The 22712-nt window shown below is 42.7% G+C and overlaps 1 protein-coding gene across 18 annotated transcripts in view; it reads right to left on the bottom strand.

The window, feature by feature from the left end:
* The window catches only part of EPB41L2 (erythrocyte membrane protein band 4.1 like 2), a 226669-nt gene extending 210839 nt beyond the window's left edge, over nucleotides 1-15830 (bottom strand). For 6 of the 18 annotated variants that reach the window (XM_033235456.1, XM_033235462.1, XM_033235467.1 and 3 more), the window contains exon 1: nucleotides 15664-15830. The gene's annotated coding sequence lies outside the window, so the exon portion shown is untranslated. Of the gene's footprint in view, nucleotides 1-15650 lie in introns of all 18 variants that reach the window. The other 12 variants (XM_033235466.1, XM_033235469.1, XM_033235472.1 and 9 more) reach the window with 6 other exon arrangements.
* Between the last annotated feature and the right edge of the window lie 6882 nt (nucleotides 15831-22712).

The raw sequence follows: 22712 nt of genomic DNA, 5'->3' as shown, positions 1-22712 counted from the left end.
CTCAGGAAGCTGAGGCAGAGAATTGCTTGAATCTGGGAGGCAGAGGCTGCAGTGAGCCAAGATCACGCCACTGCATCCAGCCTGGGCGACAGAGCGAGACTCCATCTTAAAAAAAAAAAAAAGAAAAGAAAAAAGAAAAATCTAAAAACAATAAAACATAATATAAACATAGGTAGGAATCATAGGAAAAAAAATTATACAACATCAACTTTAACATTACCTTGAGAAAATATGAGAATTTGAAGATCAGTTCAGATTTGGTTTAGAAATTGTTAGGGTTTTTTGCTGTATTTTTTGTTTTATGTGCCTTGTTTTTAGCACTGGTTAAAACATTCTCTATGTCCACAATGCTACATTTAGGTGAAACCGCTTTCACTGACTAAAACAATATTCAGATATTCATTCCAAAAACATCATAACAATATGTCACAAATGATCTACTTTCTGTTATTCCACAAAATCAGTAATAAATATGAGCTTTATTTGGGAGACCACGAAGTACATGCCAAGAAAAGGGAAGCGGAGGGAATCTCACTTATTCACAAATAAAATTATATGATGTCTGGAATTTGCTTAAAAAAAAAGAGGAGAGTGGGTCAGGGAGTCAAAGGGAAATACAGATGAAACAAGACTGGTCACGTGGCCGGTAACTGTTGAAGCCAGGCGAGGATACGTGAGGTTCATTATACCAGTATTCTCTACTTCTGAATATATTGAAAATTTTCCATAGTAAAAAGTTTAAAAAAATAAAACACTTTTCTGTAACTGATAACGATACATTCTTTCTTCCAAAAACACTTCGATAATCAGATACTATACGACTTTAAAAAAACAACCTAACCAAACATGGCTTTAGAAAACCTAACCGGGAAAAAAAAAAGTCCTTAAAAAAAAATGCCACATTATCCTTCACTGCTATTATGTGTTCTACACAGAACAAGTAACACACAAATCATAGATCTATAGACTATTCTAGAATCTATCCTCTTTCGATTTAAGCTTGCAGCACTGAGGATGAAGGTGAAATGGGCTCAATTAGGTAGGAGCCACATCTGCACCACATATGCAGCCCACATCTACGGCTCTTCATTGCAGAGCTGCAACAGTTTAGAATATCTTCAACATACCTTTATTTTCCTCCTGTTTTCGGGCGGAGGGAGGTGGGGGAAGACAAATGTATTCACATTCCCATATGTGTGTAATTTAAAACAGACAATCTTGGCATTAAGGAAATCAAGACGTAGGCTTTACTGATGTTGATTTTAATGGCCAAGATCCAGAAACAGTTCTGGTTACAAGTTCATGGATAAACTCTTGATTTCTTTGCCAGTGGACAGACCCAATTCAGTACGTGACATTCTGACCTTTCCCACACATAGCTTTTACCCGCGTTATTAAGGAAAAAAAGTTTTCCTTTTTCTCCTTAAGAGAAGTGGATTAAAGAAAATTTTCCAAGGAAAATTTTCATTTAGTAGCTTTTCTACCAGAGTGTAGACATTTAGTAGCATTTCTACCAGAGTCTAGAAGCAATTAAACAGAGTACTGGGAAACAGTAAAAGATTATCATAATAAAAATGGTCCCCATAAGCAAAGGCTGAATATGAACCATTGTCTAGCTTATAACCACTGCCACATTTGCTTTTCAAATACTTGTGGAGGCATTTGGCATCATTTTGCAATAATCCCATAGGACTTTTACTTCCTTGTTTTTTCAGTAGTATTTCAAAATGTTGACACATTTATTGAACTATTTTTGGAAGACCGAGCTCTGTCTACCTTCAGGACTCAAGACACAAATATATAAAAGCTACAGGACATCCCTCTAGCTATAAAACTTGGCAGATTTCCTGAGTTTTCCAAGAAAACTTCAACTGGCAAAAGTGCACAGTGTAGAGAGCACAACTCTGGACATAAGAGACCTTGGCTGTGCCTGAAGCTCCATTAGTAACTGCTCCAGGACTCTGGTTAAGTTTAAACTCTTTACTTTTCTTACTTGTCAGACCCGTGGTACAAAATTGTTTTAAAAATCAAACGGGGGCTGGGTGCGGTGGCTCACACCTGTAATACCAGCACTTTGGGAGGTCAAGGAGGGCAAATCACCTCTGCCCTCCTTGGTCAGGGTAGGAGGAAGAAAAGTTTTCATACAGGCGCGGTGGCTCACGCCTGTAATCCCAACACTTGGGAGGCCAAGGCAAGTGGATCACGAGGTCAGGAGTTCAAAACCAGCCTAGCCAAGATGGTGAAACCCCATCTCCACCAAAAATATAAAAATTAGCCATGCGTGGTGGTGCGCACCTGTAATCTCAGCCACTCAAGAGGCTGAGGCAGGAGAATCGCTTGAACCCGGGAGGCGGAGGTTGCAGGGAGCCGAGATTGCACCACTGCACTCCTGCCTGGGCGACAGGGCGAGACTCTGTCTCCCAAAAAAAAATGAAAGACTCAAGTCATTTAGCATACCAACACACTCTGGGGAAATACTTTCCTTATCTATTCCCTGAAACATCTTCTACATTAACGCATAATAGATTTGAATTTCTAAATCTCTAAAACCCACTGGGCAACTAAATTAACCAACACTAATCACATAACAGGCATTGGATCATACTGACATTTCCTCAGACCTCACAGTCACTACTGACCCACTACGACATTCAGAACCTTCCTTTTTGTTTTACCATCCCCAAACCCATACTCAAAAATCCCTAACATCTGTACCTTCACATTAATGTAAATCCCTAATTATGTCCCACCTAGTAATGAAATGAAATTTTCACCCTTACAGTATTTAACAGAACCTGCATATGTTCAAAGCTTTCTGTAATCCCCAAATCATATTCAAACAATATTCTTTTATTTATTTATTTTTAATAGAGATGTGGTTTCCTTGTGTTGTCCAGGCTGGTCTTGAATTCCTGAGCTTAAGTGATCTGCCCACCTTGGCCTCCCAAAGTGCTGGGATTATAGGCATGAGCCATCGTGCCTGGTCCAAAGAACATTCAAGTATATGTGTGACAACAATATGTCTGTCTAAAGACAGACAAACTAAGATACTCAATAAATCTAAACTAACGCTGTCACCTCTAATACACAACAAAAACAAATTTGGTAAGTATGTATTGTTAAGTCTAGTTCAAGTATATAATATTTCTAAGAGTTTATACTGAACTAATCCTTGAAAGACCACAGGAAAAATATATAATACATTTACTTAACTTTTCCTAGGAAGCAGCTTCTTGACCAATAACGTATCAATTATCCACTCACAGGCACCCTAGATGTTCACTCAATCACCTGACTTTTCCACCTCCCTCTATATAAATGAACTTCAACCCAGCAGCTGGCATGGGGAAACTAGTATAAATTTATTATGGCTGCAGTCCTTATCAAATGTGAGTACCATGGCAATCTTGTGGAATTTTGTTTTTAATCTGTTTAAATTCCAAAATCTAATATATTTAACATAAGCTAATTTCTGCTTCCTCCCGGAACCACACTAAAATGACAGTGAGAAAAGTTTTCTTACAAGGAACATATTTACAAAAGCAAAGCAAAAATAATAATAATAATACAATTAAAAAAAACAATGGGAAGGGTCAGGCCAGCAGATATGTCAACAAAATTTTAGAAGATGGAAAGCAGATGTACAAAGTAACTGACTTAGCAGAGCAGGGGAAGCAGAAAACTGTTACTGTTTTGGTGGGGGCCTACAAGAAACAAGTTGATTGTTGGAAAAGTCCTGAGAGCCTGAAGAATTGGAGGTTCCAGGTACCTCTGAGGACTTAGGTGAGAGAAACAGCGTCCTTCAAATGGCTTCAAAAGACGCCTTCAAAATTTGGAGGGAAAGTAATCACCTAACAGAATTCCATATACAACCAAACTGAGAGTGGAGAAAGACATTTTAAGACATGCAAGCCTCAAGAAACCCACCTCCCATTCACACTTTTTTGGGCAACTACTAGAAGTCTTCATTAAGAAAATTAGGATGTAGCCTGTGCTGATGTTGATTTTTTTTCTTTTTTTTTTGAGACGGAGCCTTACTCTGTCACCCAGGCTGGTGTGCCGTGGCACAATCTCGGCTCACTGCAACCTCCACCTCCTCGGTTCAAGCAACTCTCCTGCCTCAGTCTCCCAAGTAGCTGGGACTATATAGGCAGGCACCACCACACCCGGCTGATTTTTGTATTTTTAGTACATATGGGGTTTTGCCATGTTGGCCAGGCTGGTCTCAAACTCCTGACCTCAGGTGATCCACCTGCCTCAGCCTCCCAAAGTGCTAAGATTACAGGCATGAGCCACCACACCCAGCCACTGATGCTGATTTTAATGGCCAAGATCCAAAAACAGTTCTGGTTACAAGTTCATGGATAAACTCTTGACTTTTTGTCAGTGAACCAAGAAAGAAACATAGAGCCCAGAAAAAGAGGCAAAGGACTTCCCTGCACATAGCTACACAGCAGTTCTAGAAATAAAACCAGTTCAGGACGATGGACGGCCCAGCCAGTAAGGATAGCTTTAACATAAAAAGAAAATGGAACCAAAAGATTGTATCATGTTTGATCCTACGGGCAAGAATTTCACAGTTTCTAAAATAGTTTAAAGCTGAACCAAGGATGGGTACAAAGAAAATAAGGAAAAGGATAAGGATCAGGATAACTTCAGGATAAAACACAAAGTTGTAAAAGAAAGTACATGTAATCAAAGCACTTTACATGACTCAGCTTTGGTATATATAAGCTGGAAAACGGAAGAGGGGAGAAAATGGGAAGAAGGAGTTAGTAAGGAAACTAACTAGAGGTAGAAAGTCAAACAGGTATTACATTTAAAATGTAAAAATCAAGAAACAGGAGTAAGCAGACCTCAGCAAGGTAGCAGAATAGGCTTTTCTAGTGCTTCTCTGCCCCACTCGGCCTGCTAACCTCACCCCTACAGAAACATCAATTTGAACAACTAACTACACACAAAAATATAAACTGTTTTTTTTTTTTTTTTGAGGAATTTCACTCTCATTGCCCAGGCTGGAGTGCCATGGCACAATCTTGGCTCACTGAAACTTCTACCTCCTGGGTTCAAGCAATTCTCCTGTCTCTGCCTCCTGAGTAGCTGGGATTACAGGCATGAACCACCACACCCAGCTAATTCTGTATTTTTAGTAGAGACAGGGTTTCATCATGTTGGCCAGGCTAGTCTCGCACTCCTGACCTCAGGTGATCCGCCCACCTCGGCCTCCCAAAGTGCTGGGATTACAGGCGTGAGTCACTGTGCCCAGCCACTAAACTTTTAACAAATAATAAAACATAACAATATTCTGTCACTTTAAAAAAATCAAGAAACAAGAAAATCATGTTATTTAGAGACAAAACACCAGCAAATAAAACCAAAACTAGTGAAAGTAGCTGTGGCAGACTGTCACAGTTACTAGTTGAGACCATGACTACAACAGTTACTACTGTTAACTACTTAAGACCATCATTTGGAGACTGAACAAAGTGACGAAGGGACAAACGTGGAAATGATAACAAACACACACACACACACACAAGAAACTGTTTTAAAGGGCCAGGGGAAGAAGAAAAGAGCTCCCTGCTTCTAGTGAGCAAAGGCAACCCCTGAGCTTCCACAGCCCTTTCTATTTATTGGGTAACAAGAGCAGGGAGGAGGAGGTAACGACTGGTCAACTACTTAATGGATCACAGGTTCGTATTGTTATTAACTGGCTTCACATGTACCTAATCACAAGAAACACTGCACTTGGGGCGTGACTGCCCTCAACATTCCTTCTGGGTGGCATATGCAGTTTGTCAGTTTGCTAACATTCTACATTTATGAGAAACAGTTTGCTCCTTACTCCTATAGCCTCCAGTGGTATACTGAGTTGATCACGACCCTCATTCTTTCGACCTCCAACATTTCTCCCATTTTGTTTTTGAATTAATTGAGAAAGGCAACTACAGGCTGTGCAGCCCTTAATTGCTGGTTGGTGGTCCAGCTGATCTTACAGACACACAGGAAACCACGGCCAGCATGGCCACAAACATGGAGTCAGTAGTCTCTGCCTGACCCTGACACTCTAACAGTTTCTCAGCTTCCTGCGTAGTTTTCTTTATCTGTCCCCATGTCATGGGGGTTGATGTCAGTGTGACTACAGTCAGTCCTCTGTTCCATCTTTGCATTCAGATTCAACTGGCTCATGGCTTGTATTAGGGGAACCAGATCTGTAGCTGGAATCCATGGGTCGCTCCAGTCTTCCATTCCAAGGTCACACACACCTTGAGGGCACCCACACAGTTTGTTCATCTCCTTATGTTGCCGCTGGCAGACTTGTATTGGGGTTTCTCGTTTGTCTGGTTGGTTTTAGTTTTTTTCTGTTCCAGCAGACTTTCCTTGTTCAAGTCCCTATAGGACCCTGTCTCCATCTGTCTCTGTCTGTCCCTGCAAGTTTCTGCTGGCTTCTGCTAGTCTCTGCTAGTCTTTGCTAGTCTTTACCTATCCCTATCTCTCCCTGTCTGTTCCTATGGTCCCTGTTAGTTCCTCCAAGTTGGTGCAAGTCCCTATCTTTCCCTATCTGTATTTGTCTCTATTTATCCCTGCTTATCTCTATTTGTCCCTGCAGGCCTCCTCAGGTCCCTTCAGGTCTCTTCAGGTCTCTGTCACTGACAGTCCCTGTTCGGGCGCCACTTGTGGCAGACTGCCACAGTTTCTACTTGAGACCATCACTATGACAGTTACTACTGTTACTACTTGAGACCATCATTATGAGACTAAAAGAAGGGATGAGCGTGGAAATGATAACAAACACACACACATACATACATACACACACACACACACACACACACACACACACACACACACACAAGAAACTGTTTTAAAGGGCCAGGGGAAAAAGAAAAGAGCTCCCTGCTTCTAGTGAGCAAAGGCAACCCCTGAGCTTCCACAGCCCTTTCTATTTATTGGGTAACAAGAGCAGGGAGGAGGAGGTAATGACTGGTCAACTACTTAATTGATCACAGGTTCGTATTGTTACTAACAGGCTTCACATGTACCTAATTACAAGAAACATGCACTTGGGGCGTGACTGCCCTCAGCATTCCTTCTGGGTGGCATATGCAATTTGTCAGTTTGCCAACATTCTGCATTTATGGAAAAAGTTTGCTGCTTACTCATATAGCCTCCAGTGGTATACTGAGTTGATTACAACCCTCATTCTTTCAGCCTCCAACAAGTAGCTACCTCAGGGCAGCAGAAATCTGTCAAGAAGGGAGCTAAGGCACTAGTCTGATGCTTTTCTTCATAATCCCTGCAGTACTACCTGACTTTCTAAATCATATAAAGCACCCTGGGGAATGCCATTTGCACTTTAAATGAAAGCAAAAAGTGCAAAACCACAGGAAAGGCAGAAACTAAAGGTGGGGGGAGAGCCACATTTTATTCCGATGTGTTTTATCCTCTGGTATATTTTTCTAATATTGAAACATCAGGGCCGGGCGCGGTGGCTCAAGCCTGTAATCCCAGCACTTTGGGAGGCCGAGACGGGCGGATCACGAGGTCAGGAGATCGAGACCCTCCTGGCTAATACAGTGAAACCCCGTCTCTACTAAAAATACAAAAACTAGCCGGGCGAGGTGGCGGGCGCCTGTAGTCCCAGCTACTCGGGAGGCTGAGGCAGGAGAATGGCGTAAACCCGGGAGGCGGAGCTTGCAGTGAGCTGAGATCCGGCCACTGCACTCCAGCCTGGGCGACAGAGCGAGACTCCGCCTCAAAAAAAAAAAAAAAAAAAAAGAAACATCAGGCTAGAAACATTACTCTAAATGTTTCTAGTCTGAAAAACAAGATGAAGGGTACTCCCTGTTCCAGCGTGATTCAAGAATCATAGAACTAAAAGTAGTACTCAGGTCTGCTTCATAATCATATCTTTACACAAAAATCTAGATGGGTGAACCCAGTCAGGAAAGCAAGCCTGTCTTTTATAAAAGTTAGACACTGCAGATGCCAACAAATTCCAAAAAACATCAACTTCTACTGAGTAAAAACATCAAACAATTAAAAGCAATAACTGGAACTCACAGAAAAAACAAGAGTTTTAGCCATACACAAACTGGGTGCCCTTGAGCCATTTATTCAATTTTTAAGCCTCAGTTTCTCATCCATAAAATGAGCACACCAGCTACTCCAAGACAGTGCTGCAAAAAAGGAGCAGGGTTATTAACATATATAAAGTACCAATTACAGCACCTGGTATATAGTCTGTGCTGCAAAACCATTAGCTTCCTTTTTTTTTTTTTTACATGTTTATTGATTATCAATGCTTCATGCCTTACAGGATTACTCACAATGGAACCTAGAACAAAGCTAGAACTGAGCATAAAATGCATGCGTCAGGGACAGGTTAAGCAAAGCAGCTGATGCGTGACAGCACCAGAAACAACAGATCCAGTGGACCCAGTGGGCCCAGTGCTACACCATCATCCAGTTGTTCTAGCCTAAAATAAAGATATTGATATGAAATCTGATTTCTTAATGTTGGCAACTAACTTAAGTTAAAACACTATGTTGCTGGAAATTATGTATGCAGGTACATTTCACACAGATTTATAAAGGTTATATTTTAATGCCATATGCAGAGGTTTAAACATTATCAGTAAAAATTCTACTCACTAATAGGCTTTTTTCAGCAAGTTTACTGTGGTTATAGAGAGAAGTTATAACAGAGCATATGCACACAATTTTATATTCATAATCAGTTACCTCTGGCAACATAACAAAAAAGACTACATTATCCCTGCATTATTGAAACTAGATCCCAACTGTTTTGCCATATATATGTTCTTTTGTAAATTACCAAAAAGAATGAAGACAAGAGTTTCTAAAAGCTCAAACATTATAAACACTGGACTGAAATTGTTAAAAAAAGTGGCTTTAACTGTGATCACCATAGGAAATTACCGTTTCATATCAAAGACTGTACTTCCACACAGATAATTATTCCTGACCACTGCAAGAAATCTGCTTACTACGTATTCACCAGTAACCAACCCACTAGGTCTTTTCTTAACCTAGTAATTTTTACAGATGCCAGGCACTCTGTGAAGCATTTTATAAGCATTAGCTCATTTAATCCTCATGGAACTCTGAGGTAGGTATGATTTTTAACCCCTTACTACAGGAAATGAGGCTTTGAGAAATAATGTGCCCAAGATCACAACGGCATATGTGGCAGTCTAACCAGCATCAAACAGTGTGGACATGTTGCTGATCCCTTCTAATCAATATCCCATCAAAGAAATTTGTGAGGAAATAAATGCACATTCATTAAGTTCACAGGTAAGAATATGAGTGGCCAGGATTATACCAGAATTCAGTTTAACCTTGACAATTAGGTAAATGGGGGTCAACTAAATGAATTCAAATAAATGGAAAGAAATACAATGCGAGGTAGGGGAGAATAAATGATGAAAAGAGCAATAGGGTGAAAAAATGAAAAAGAAGAGAAAAACAAAATAATACTCTTAAAACATCTATCTTCTAATCTCAAAAATAAGAACTGAAACATCAATTCTCAACCTTTTCTGTTTCCCAAAACCCTTTCAAAAACCGCTCCTAAAGTTCTCTTTCTCCCTCAACCTGTCTCTCTCATCCACTTGTACACACACACACACACACACACACGCAGAGATGCTGCACACACACAGGAGAGTATGTATATGGGAGCTCAATACCTTACTTAGTCTCAGGCAGTTTATGCACCCGTGAGGCCCAAGAACCGCAAGAACCCCACTCTCACCCCAGGTCAGGAGTCTGAACCAAATTATCTCCAAGTTCCCTTCTGGCCCTCAAGGTAAATGAATCTAGGGTGAAAAACAAGTAGCTTCTGGACAAAAAGAGAAAGAAACAAAGAATTATGGCAGAGTGTAAATCAGATTTTAATTTTATGTATTTAAGCTACTGGGATATGTACATATATTGGTAGAATGTAGGAAACTCTGAAAAATGTGAGTAAATTCAGCACTGTTGTTATAATGGCCCAGCCCTGAAGCTCATCAGCAGGTCTGGAAACCTGATTACAAGAGCTTGGAAAAGGTGACTTCAGAGCTGGTAATCAGACCTATATGATAAGTTTTTTAAAACCACAATTATCCTGGAAAAAGGCAACTGAAGGGTAACATAGGTCTTTAAGTATTTGAAAATTCTTTCTTGAAGGTTGATGGTGAGGCCCTAAGAGCAAAGCAAGAGGAAACTGGTCTCTTCAGAAAGATTTGGTTTAAATGCATGAACTACCCTAACTGACCCTGACCTAGGCAATAAGGTCCTACAGATGAACACTGACAAAACCACTTTGGGAGCCTTTCCATGCCCTCCAGTTCCTAACCTGGGAAGAACTAAAACGATACCCATGATGCCAGATTTAGTTATCTATGCAAAATGTCAACTTGGCTATCTAAAGCAAAACCTTACTTAAGATACAGCTCAGATCTCAAGAAAAGATTGTTCTTATCCTTCAATTTATTCCAGATTATTTGGGAGACAATCTGTGTACTTTTTGACTTTATGGCTCTAATATGCTAGAGTGAAAATATGCAAAATTCAGAGAGGTGTCTGTGAAGTGAAAACGTGTTTTGATTTTAAAGATAACTGAGAATATGAAATTAGCTCAATTGCAATCTTTGAAGAAAAAAAATCCAGAAGCAGTATGAATGCACTCATAGATCACATGAAATCTATTCCAATGCCAAGGGGTAAGAGATATCACTTTAACATAAGAAAATTCAGAAAACTCTGAAATTCTAATTAAAATTAATACTACCCCAACACCACAGAAATATACAGATTATCTACTCTTCTAGACATGAAAAACATGCATCTAAGAAACTTACAACACAGATTCGAAGCCAACCACAAAACCAGGAGAAACAATACCAGTGGTTAGAAAAGCAAATCCTCTAAATGAAATATTACCAACATGACATTTCTACATGAAACATTACCCATTTCTACGTCAACTCTATCAAAGAATCTTCACTAAAGATTCTTCTCCTCTAATGTATTAAAGGTTCAACGAATTAATTCCTCAAATATTTATTAAATACAGACAATGAGTAGGTGCTTCACATCACGAATACATACAATATTCCCTTTCTCATATGAAATACATATACATACACATACTTTATAGAAAAAGCTACCAAAATCCACTAGCTATAACTATAAACCGGCTGGGCACGGTGGCTCACACTTGTAATCCCAACACTTTGGGAGGCCAAGTCGGGTGGATCACTTGAGGTCAGGAGTTCAAGACTAGCCTGGTCAACATGGTGAAACCCTATCTTTACTAAAAATACAAAAATTAGCCAGGCATGGTGGCACACATCTGTAATCCCAGCTACTTGGAAAGCTAAAGCACCAGAATCACTTGAACTGGTAAGACGGAGGTTGCAGTGAGCCAAGATCACAGTCACTGCATTCTAGCCTGGGTGACAGAGTGAAACTGTGTCTCAAAAACAAAACAAAACAAAACAAAACAACAACAAAAACTATAAATCATTTCTAGATGATAACTGAGATGATTTATTTCTTTCCTTCTTGGCTTACCTGTAACTTCTTCTTTTTTTTTTTTTTTTTGAGACGGAGTCTCGTTCTGTCGCCCAGGCTGGAGTGCAGGGGCGCAACCTGGGCTCACTGCAAACTCTGCCTCCCAGGTTCACGCCATTCTCCTGCCTCAGCCTCCCAAGTAGCTGGGACTACAGGCGCCCGCCACCACGCCTGGCTAACTTTTTTTATTTTTAGTAGAGATGCAGTTTCACCGTGTTAGCCAGGATGGTCTCCATCTCCTGACCTCGTGATCCATCCGCCTCAGCCTCCCAAAGTGCTGGGATTACAGGTGTGAGCCACCGCACTCGGCTATAACTTCTAAATAACTCTAATAGCTAACTTGGAGGCTATTTCCCTATAGTTAATGACACCAGGCATTGACTCCATTTTAGATTTTAGTCCCGGGCACTGCCCACACAGAGAAATGCTACAAATCGTATAATATCAAGTTGCTGGTTTATGCCAAAACATGGCATCCCAAAGGATGTTCTGTCTAGAAGGTGACAGAATCACATACAAATCTTCCGTTTGCTCAGACATTCCAAAGAGATTAGAACCGTTTGCATGTTGACAGGAAGAGACTAGGGCTAAGAGTGGATCTGCTGACTCCTAAGGGTTCAGCCCTGAGATTCCAAGATTCTATAAAAGAGCAGTAAATTAGGGTTTGGCTACTATTTGCTGACTACAAAAGCCAGCATAAACATTTACTTGAGGCTTTGAAATCTGTAAGGGTACCCAGTGGTTAGGTACAGTAATTCTGAATCTGAAAAAAAAAAAAAAAAAGAAAGCCCACTGGAAATGTTTCTAAATAAAGGTGGGATGGAGGAAGGAGGTAGGCACATTTCTTTTGTTTTCTCCAAGTAAACAACACAGATTTTACAAATGCAAAATGTAACTCAGTGGTATTGATCCCTATAAACTGTTTATTTGCCTTATAACACTAGTAGCAAATCATACTTTTCAATAAAAAGTCCACACACAGCTTTTAAACAGACTTCTTCAGTTCAAAAAAGAAAGAAAAGGGCCCATGTCTTCAGCTGGGATTACAGGTGTGCGCCACCATGCCCGGCTAATTTTTGTATTTTTAGTAAAGACAGGGTAGAAACAAACAAAACAAAACCTTCAAAAATATTTAGCATTCTGCAATATAAAAGATAAACCCTACATTCCTAAAATGAAATGGCAAAGATATAACCTTTGTAGTTCACTAGCCACAGTAATATGAGAGGGGTGATTCAGGGCAGAACCTGAAGTTAAACATAACTGTACGATATTACTAATTACAGAGAAATTGTACCAATAAATATTTTGGTTGTGGACTGCTTTGTCATCTTTGCAAGTATTTTTAGTTGAAAGCAAGTGGTTGGGTAGTACACGTGGACATGGTTCTGATTTTTAAATACCTATTTTTACATTCTGGTCACTGGTTAGGTTTTTTAAACTCAATTCCTTAGAACTAGTAATTTGGAAAGGGTAAGCCACAAGAATGTTACATCAAGAAGCCAAGGATCTAACTAGCTCAGCAACTCAGATCAGCACAAAGCTCATTTGGAAACCTCCAAGTGCTCGCATATCTAACGATGGACCCAGGCAGTCAGTAAGTCTTTAAGAACATGTATGAAAGTGAGCAAACTGCCCTAAAGCTATCTCCTGAAATACAGCAAAAGATATCTGAATTTCCTTCTTTTATATTTAGATAGTTATTTTTTTTGGTGGCCTCTCTTCAGATTCATCCCCTAAATTAAATTTGCTTCTTTCTACTTGGACTTAAATTTCAGATTTGAAGCATACATACCCAGTTGCTACAAAATGCTCCCTGGCAGTTTACGTTTTTTACAAAAGTTAGGAAAAATTTTACTGAAATTATAGCTTTGTTAACTGATTTTTTAAATCGCTTTTAATCTTCTTTAACAATCACCATCCAATGTAGATATCAAGAGTTCGAGGGACGTGGCTCAATTCATCCACAAATTTTCTTTCGAAGGTTTTTGCAAAAAGTGCTCTTAACTACTTGGACTAGTGGTGAAAGATTAAAGAACTGTTATGACTAGGTCTTTCTTACAGAGGGATGTTTTAAAAGGAAAGAAACCGTCCCTTCCCGTTACGCTAAATGAGCAGCCTCTTGTTCTCAGCAGTCTGTCTGCACACAAGACCACTACTGACTTCAGTGGGAATTCTGCCCAAGAAGTGAGGAAGACAGGACAGGATTAAATTAGTGCTAAATCCACACCATTGTTCCAAGCCATTACCAGTGGTACAGTTCTCCAATAACCTCCCAAAAATAGATATCTGAAGTTTGATGGTAGTTCTTAAATTGAATTAAAAGAATGACCACTCGAGCTCTGACAGGTGACACAGCATAGCTCTTTAAAAGTTGCGTCAAACTCACAGCCTGATGGATGTACCTCGTTGGCCCTTATCACAATTCAAGATTGCATTGCAATGCAGCCCCCATCAGTGGCTGCAACAGCCACCCAGTGATTTCTCACAGCAATGAGCCTGCAAAGGGAAACTGAATAGGATTAAGCACTATTCGTTCCCCACTGAAACCTGTTCAAAGCTTGAGAATTCTAAATCCTAGCCCTTGCAGCATAGAAACTGACTCAGTTTCCCTCAAGTGCTAAGCCCAGGTGAAATGTGACAGAACGCCAACTGAAATGCTAATTCTCAAGAGCATTATAAAGAGACCACAGAAACAAAGTATTCAGTTGAAAAACAAACAATAAAAACAGGGGATGGGGAGGAAATAAAGACTGAAGAAAGGGGAAAACCGCGCAAGTCTTTTTTTAAAAACAGCTTAAATAACAGTAACAAGAGGAACAAGACGCCTGGCACACACATGCCATTTCAGAGGCAAGAAGTTCAAGAAACTGGGGAAAGATGTGATTCGGAAAAGTGAAAATATAGCCACAGCTTCTCTAGGTTCCACCTTCCCTCCCAACCACCCAGGGATCTTAAAATTAGGGGCAGTTGTGGTGTTGATGGGGCAATTCAATGAAAGACTACCCGGATCAGTAGGGAGGGCTCCATACCCAGACCCCTCCCCAAAATAATAGACTCTAGGCAGGAGTTCTTCTCGCCAAACCTCATTTTATTTAAAAAAAAAATAAAAATAAATTTAAAAAATTTTTTAAAAACTTGACCTCAGGGGAGGTGAGCGATCTGGAGAAGCATAACTGATGTCCTACCACAGACGTCAGGCTGCTGGGGGCAGCATCTGCGCTTGGGGATGGGGTCCCCAGACGCCGACTTCAACCCTGTCGCGCTCCTTTAGGTTCTCCTCGTCCTTCCCCGCTGCTCCCCTAAAAATGTTCCCAACCCTCGGCCCCCAGCGCAGGAGGAGAAAAAAACAAGCCATCGGTGGTGAGATGGCCTGGGTGTGGGAACTCTAAGGATCCGAGCACGAAACACGCGTCCCTCTCGGCACCTCCCAGACGGCGCAGGCGGCAGCTGGGGGCGCGGGCGCAAGCCGACGCCTGGCCCGACCCGCACCGCGCGTGGGGCTGGCGCGCCGCCCTCGCCCGGCTTCCCGCAGTCCCCACGCGCGCGGCCGGCCCGCGCTTCCCCTCCTAAAACCTTCCTCCTGAAGGGCGACGCGGCGGCCGAGCCCCTCCCCGCGGGGGGGATGGAGCCGGATTTCTCCCGCTGCTGCTCCACGGGGCCAGGACGCGTGACCTGAGCCCACGGCACCCCGGGGGGGACGGCGTCCTCCCCGTGCCCCCGCCTCTCCTGGCTCCGCCGGGACGCAGCCCCGGTCCCCCGGAAGAGGGAAGAGGGGGACCGCGGGGAGCAGCGAAGCCGGGATCCGGCCCGGAGCAACAGGACCCGGACCCCAGGGCAGGAATCAGGTCGGGCAGAGACCAGGAGGGAAAGGAGAGAGGGAGCCGCAGAAAATCCCAAAGCCGGGCCCCCTCTCCCCGCCCCCCATCCCGGTGGGACCGTCCCGCCACCGCTTCCTGCCTGGGATCAGCTTCCCAGCTGCAGCCAGAGGAAAAATCTGAGCCGCCCCTGCAGCCCCACATTGACGAGTCGCCCGGCCCGTGCAGCCCCGCACGCCTCCTTACCCCGACGCCGCACCTCCGGAGCTCGCTCGCCGCGGGGACCCGTCCCTTTTCGGTCCCAGCCGCCGGCAGCCGCGCCTGCCTCCTCCCTCCGCTAGGTTTCAAATTGAAATTCCCTGGCTGGGGCCGTCAGAGGACTCTGAGCGCCGGCCCCGCCCCCTTGCGGCGGAAGCCCCTCCCGCGCACCCGCCGGACGAGCCCCCGGCGCGGAAACCCCCGCGGGCGGTCCCGCCCCCGACGCCCAGGCCCCGCCCCTGCGCGGGCGGGAGACCTTTCCCGCGGGATTCGCTGAGGGCGGCCGCGGGGACCCGGGGCTGGAGGACGTCCTTCGCCCTCAGGGCAGCCCGGATGATAGCTAATGCGCCTGGGCAAGGCGTTCTCAACTGCGGTTCCTGGCCTTAAATGTCCTCTTAACTTTTAAAAGTTATTTATTCAAAGTGCATTCGCTGACTAAACCTTCATTGAGCGCCTTCCTAGAGGTAGACACTGGAGCAGAGCCTGGAGATGCAGAATAAGGAAAACTGGGTCTCCCTCAGTCTAGAGTGGAAAAAGTGCTTTCACAGAAAGGGCATTGAAAAGGAACCATTTATTCTTCCTGTGGGAAGGACAGGAGGGGTTGGGGAAACCCCGTGGAGGAAAGGCCTCCCCAGAGTAAGTAGGATTTCTCCGGGCAGAGGCCTGGGAACCTGGATTGCAGAGCATGACCACGGGTGAAGAAGAGTCTGGAAAAAACCTAGTTTGGTGCTACATTGTGGAAAGCCACAAGCACACACACACACACACACACACACACACACTCTACCCTTCTGGTTCTTTTGTACGATGAGGTCAATATGTTTCAGATTCAATATATTTCATCTTTTCTGAAGGTTTGCACGTCAAGCTGGTGTCAAACAACGTGTCCAGCTCACTGCCTCCATCATCTGCTTCACACACACCTCTTGTCCTTTTTACTCCTCCCTCCTTTATTGAGGTCTTTAGTGATTCCACCACAGCCACAGTCAAGTCTCCCTTTCTTTCCTAAACAGAACCTTTTCCAAAAGTAACAATGTCAAATGAAACCTCAGTAACAATACCTTCTAGTTAACAAAATACATTCACATATTTTATTATCATTTGATCCTCACAATTACCCTACGAAAAAGGCAGGCACATATTAGCTCCATTACATCAAAAAGGGTTGGGAAAATAAATTATTTGCCAAGGTCCTTCTAGTAAATAATACAAATAATAGTTAAGGCTGATTGTGTGCTTTATGTGCTAGGCATTGTTCTAAGTCCCTTACATGTATTAATTTACTTAATCACAATCCCTTATGCTAAGTATACAAGTTAAATTTTATAAGGTGTGCTAAAACAGAGCAGAAATCTGATTAGACAGCAATTCTGGTAAAGGAGACCTGGAAATTTAATGAGAAAATACTATTATTTTCTCATAATAAGAAATATATAGCAGATTTACAACGAAACTAATGAAACAAGCCAGGATCTCTCATTTTCACAAGCCTTGAAACTAACTTTATAATTTTATATTTCATTTTGTGTTTTTTAAAGAGTCCCTGAAGTCATATAAGCTTTTGGGCCCATAAAACATTGATCCACCCTGATGGAGTCCCTTTAAAATGCTAGTGCAAAATAACATAAATATAGGCATAATTAATTAAATACAATACCCTTCTCATAAGAAAGGATATGCCTACTATACTCTCTGTTGGAGTACATGAATCTCTCCTATACGCCACCTTTTAAGAAGGAATTTTTCCCTCCAAAAGAAAATATTGATAAGCTGAATTATAAGCATAAATGCATGACCTTGAAAATGTAGGAACCAGCAAGATTTAGCCTAAAGAGATGATTAAAGGTGATGAAAAGGTTGTCAAATGTCTAAAGGTTATTGTGTGGAAGAAGAATTGAACTCTGTTTTTGGACACAGCCTTACATAGCCCTAGCATTTTAATGGAATAGAGCAGATTCAGTGAGGACCTAGCAGGAACTGAGGGTAGAAAAATCAAGTCCCAGGAGCTATAAGGAAGTGAAAAAAACTGATGGAAGGTGGCATCATAGAGATTTTAGCAAACAACAGGTGGTAGTCCAGACAACCAGGGAAGTCTAACAAGAAGAGAAGAGGGGTTTGAACAGAAAGAAGGACAAAGTCCTGGAATAGGTGATATTCAAAGACTCAGGCAGGTGGAAGTACTGTCAGGACTACCAGGCTACAGTTCAAGGACAGAATGTTAATCCCCAGGAAAACACACTAGTAAGAACAAGATTGGGTCTTCCCACTAGACACACCGTAGTAACAGGCAAAGGACTGATGCAGAGAACAAGACAGGAATATAGGTACTAGTCCTGAGAGCTACCACATCCAAATTTACTATAATAGCCTCAATCCTGGGCACTATCTGCAAACATAGTTAGTTTGGAAGTATGGACTAGAAATGTACCCAGGACTTCTTAGTGCCTTTACTCACCAACTCACCCCCATAGGCATGGCCCCTGGAAAAGCTTGATCTCACTATATCATGAGTCATCGTTTTATCTTTGTGCCTTCTGTGTGCCAAGCCCAAACCAGGTTGGAGTGGCTCTGGGTTGAGGACCTGCCCTTCCTTTACATGGTCCACAGGCAGCAAGACCTGAAAATGCCCTCTCCTACTATTTCTAGGGCATTCTCAAGCTTCATCATGAATTCATGCAATCCCAGTTCCACTGCCACAGCAACAAACATATCACACAAATGACTGCAGGAGTCACTCTGTCACCTGGCCAACTTTGGCTCAGTTTCAATTGGGCTACAAGACTCTGCTTTAGTGACTTCAAACAACCGTTTTATTGCTTGTGATTCTCTGGGGCAGGAATTCAAGCAATGCTCAGCTGGGAGGCTCAACTGTGGATAAAGGATCTAAGATGGCTTCACTCACATGTCTGGCAGTTGGTGCTGCCTGTCAACTGGGGGCTCCTAATTTCTCCTCCACATGGACTCTCATCCTCCAGACTCTCTCTCCCCTCCCTTTGTTTTCTGCATGTGCTCCCTCCCTCCATCCTCTATGTGGCCTATCTAGTAGGATAACACAGACTTCTTTACATGACACCCAGCTTCCAAGAGAACAAAAGCAAATGCTACAAGGCCTGCAAGGGCTTGACCCAGAAGTCACACAGCATCACTTATGTTCCATTCTGTTGGTCAAATCAAATCAGAGGGCCAGCCCCAATTCAAGGAGAGGGGTCATAGACTTTGCCTCTTGGTAGTGAGAGGTGAAGAGGACTGGGCTTCTAGGTAGGGTGGGGACTTGGAGAACTTTTCTGTCTAGCTAAAGGATTGTAAACGCACCAATCAGCACTCTGTAAAATGGACCAATCAGCAGGATGTGGGTGGGGCCAAATAAGGGAATAAAAGCAGGCCACCAGCGCAAGCACCGGTAACCCACTGGGGTACTCTGTCCAAGCCGTGGAAGCTTTGTTATTTTGCTCTTCGCAATAAATCTTGCTGCTGCTCACTCCTTGGGTTCGCGCTACATTTATAGCTGTAACACTCACCGTGAAGGTCTGCAGCTTCACTCTTGAAGTCAGGGAGACCATGAACCCACCAGAAGGAAGATACTCCCGACACGTCTGAACATCAGAAGGAAAAAACTCCAGACACACCATCTTTAAGAACTGTAACACTCACCACAAGGGTCCGTGTCTTCATTTTTGAAGTAAGCGAGACCAAGAACCCACCAATTCTGGACACAGTAGGAGGAGTGGAATGTGTGTACAGTGAGGGAGAAAATTGTTGGCAGACATCTTGTTAGCAATTCACTACAGACACCGTGTTTTTCTAGTCTGGTGTTCAAGTTGGTCCTCAAACAACTCTTCACACAGATTTTTTATCAAAAGTATCACAGGGCCTCCTTTCCATCTAAGTCACACTAAATGATGTCATCTTTGGAAAAGCCAGTCCCAACTATGGCTAATAACAGGTATATGCATCTCAAGCCTGCCAAATTGAGATATTCTCTCAATTGTAGTTGGAGTTTTGCCCCCCCCCCCACACACACACCTATTTCATTAGGCTCAATGACAGAGTAAGAGGCATGGAGTGGTGGATTCCCTTAAGCTGCAACATAGACTTCAGAGTTGCTCCTCATGACATCTCATGATCAATTGCTCCCTAGAACTGAAAACAAATGGTACAGGTCCAATAAAAGTCCCAGAAAAGCTACATTTGGAAAGCATATAATATATGTATATTATTTTAGCATGTGGTGGCACACACCTGTAATTCCAGCTACTTGGGAGGCTGAGGCAGGAGAATTGCTTCAACCCAGGAGACAGAGGTTGCAGTTGCAGTAAGCCAAGATGGTGCCACTGCACCCCGGCCTGGGCGTCAGAACCAGACTCTTTCTCTCTAAAAAAAAAAAAAAAACAAAGAGACATCAAAAGAGAAGGCTCCAGGCTCATTCGTAGACATAGTCAAAGCAAAGAGGAGACTCTGAAAAGAGCCTAAAGGGCTCTTTAGATTCCTGTTTTGCAGGGAATACACAGATGTCCTGCTGTGGAAAATGAGAGACAGAACACCAAACTGTACTAAAAGTGGACTGGCATGTGACCACCCTACTCCGCTACAAGCCTGCAGTCAGCAGACTGCCCACTTAATTAGATGGGATGGGAAAGGCAAAATGACCTTTAAGCAGTGTCATTGGACTTTGCTGGACAGACAGAATTACCCCCATAATACCATAGACAACTTTTGATGTGGTTTGACAAGGCGAGCCAAATTCCTTGGGCCCCGGCTGGGGAACCTTGCCCGAGGAGCATAATTTGTAAGTGGTCTCAGCAAATGGTGGTAAAAACCCATCAACAGCTACAATCGGAGCAGCAGAAGAGGCTGCTGAATAAAAGTACCAGGGGGAAAATCGGAAGAGTAATCCCCTGGATTATATCCTTGGAATATTTACATAGCCTAGACTTGATTGGCTAGTTTGTAAAATAGCCCCCGGAAATACTGGCGACAGTGGGATTGGAGCTGGAATGTTGCCGTCTCTAAGCAAACAAATTCCTCCCTCTGGAAAACGGACCATCTTAGAGAGTGGTCCTTCGTTTATTCAAAACAGATGTGTGGCGGAAGGTTGATATTAGCAAAGTACCATTCTTCGGTTTGGTTTTGTGTGGTTTCCCAAGGCACACAAATGTGTTCTACTTATTAGAAAACACTTAGAAGGATAGGGGTTTTAAGGTTATGTGTATGCTATTACTGCTTATGATCCCACACTTTCCAGAGGAAAACCTTCTGGGAGGGTGCAATCCCTGAGAAGAAAAACACACCCAGAAAATGAAAAAGGACCAGTCAACTATAGGTTTTGCAAAGGCAGGGACTTTGCTTTCTATATCATTGTATTTTAGTTCCAAGCACAGCAACTCATAGAGGGCTTCTTAAGTAAATACTTGATGAAAGAGTGAATCTAATCGAAAATGAGTGAGGTACCTTCAATTTCCTACAGTTTGATAGGTTCGGTATTCAGAGGAAAATTCCCAGGGCATAACACCTAAAAATGATGAATGTAATTTTTAAAGCAGTTTAAAAATACATGGCTGAGCCTGGTACAAAAGGTAAAGTAATTGTGAGAGGCTAGAATCTGTGAGGAAGAGCAAATCCCAAAAGATAAGCAAATGTTAAAGCAGGCACAGGCTCTGCACACAGTGATAAGACTGTGCCCTGCACAAGAGCACCCAGTCAAGGTGAACAGTGAAGCGATGTTTAATCCACACTTAGCTTCTCAAGGTTTGACTCAGCCCAGAGGTAGAAACGTGTTTTTGATATTCATCTGGCAGGGCACAGTGGCTCAGCCTGTAAACCCAACACTTTGGGAGGCCAAAGCAGGTGGATCACTTGAGATCAGGAGTTCAAGATCAGCCTGGCCAACATAATGAAACCCTGTCTCTACTGAAAACCCAAAAATTAGCTGGATGCAGTGGCATCAGCCTATAGTCTCAGCTACTCAGGAGGCTGAGGCAAGAGATAGAAGTCAATAGGAATACATAAGATTTTAAAAATAGAATTAACAATATTGAAATAATGAACATATGTAGAAAATTTCACCCAACAACTGCAGAATATGCATTATTCTCAAGCATACAAGGACTCTTTATGAAAATTACATAGTAAGCTGTAAAATAAGTTTCAACTAATTACCTTCCTTCCTTTCTTTTTTTTTTTTTTTTGAGACGGAGTCTCGCTCTGTCGCCCAGGCTGGAGTGCAGTGGCACGATCTCGGCTCACTGCAAGCTCCGCCTCCCGGGTTTACGCCATTCTCCTGCCTCAGCCTCCCGAGTAGCTGGGACTACAGGCGCCCGCCATCTCGCCCGGCTAGTTTTTTGTATTTTTTAGTAGAGACGGGGTTTCACCGTGTAGACCAGGATGGTCTCGATCTCCTGACCTCGTGATCCACCCGTCTCGGCCTCCCAAAGTGCTGGGATTACAGGCTTGAGCCACCGTGCCCGGCCCCTTTCTTTTTTTAAAATTTGAGACAGGGTCTCACTCTATCGCCCAGGTTAGAGTGCAGTTGTGTGATCACTCAACGGTCCCACCAATTATTCTGGGCTCAGGTGATTCTCCTACTTCAGTATCCCAGGTAGCTGGGACTACAGGTATGTGCCACCACACAGAGCTAATTTTTTCTTTTTTAAATTTTGTATAGAGACTGGGTCTTGCTCAGTTGCCCAGGCTGGTCTTAAACTCCTGGCCTCAAGTGATCCTACCACCTGGCCTCCCAAAGTGCTGGGATTACAAGCATAAGCAACCGTGCTCAGGCAGTTTACAACTTTCAAATTTCAAGTTTAAACCCAAGTCTCAAATTTCATACAACTGATATAGTATAGCATACCGTACACTGACATCATTGCAATTAGGTAATGAATGAATAGTAACTAAATAACTTTTAAAACTCCATTTATTTTCGGGAGGAGGGAACTTCCTAATATTTCATGGACAGAGAAGAAAACAGAATAAAAATTATTAAGATACTCAGAACAACATAATGACATGATTAGAATGATTGTGGAATTCAGCTAAAACAGTGCTTCAAAA

Source organism: Trachypithecus francoisi, unplaced genomic scaffold, assembly GCF_009764315.1.
Source record: "Trachypithecus francoisi isolate TF-2019V2 unplaced genomic scaffold, Tfra_2.0 Lachesis_group15, whole genome shotgun sequence".
Classification (NCBI taxonomy): domain Eukaryota; kingdom Metazoa; phylum Chordata; class Mammalia; order Primates; family Cercopithecidae; genus Trachypithecus; species Trachypithecus francoisi.
This window is presented reverse-complemented; position numbering and strand designations above follow the sequence as displayed.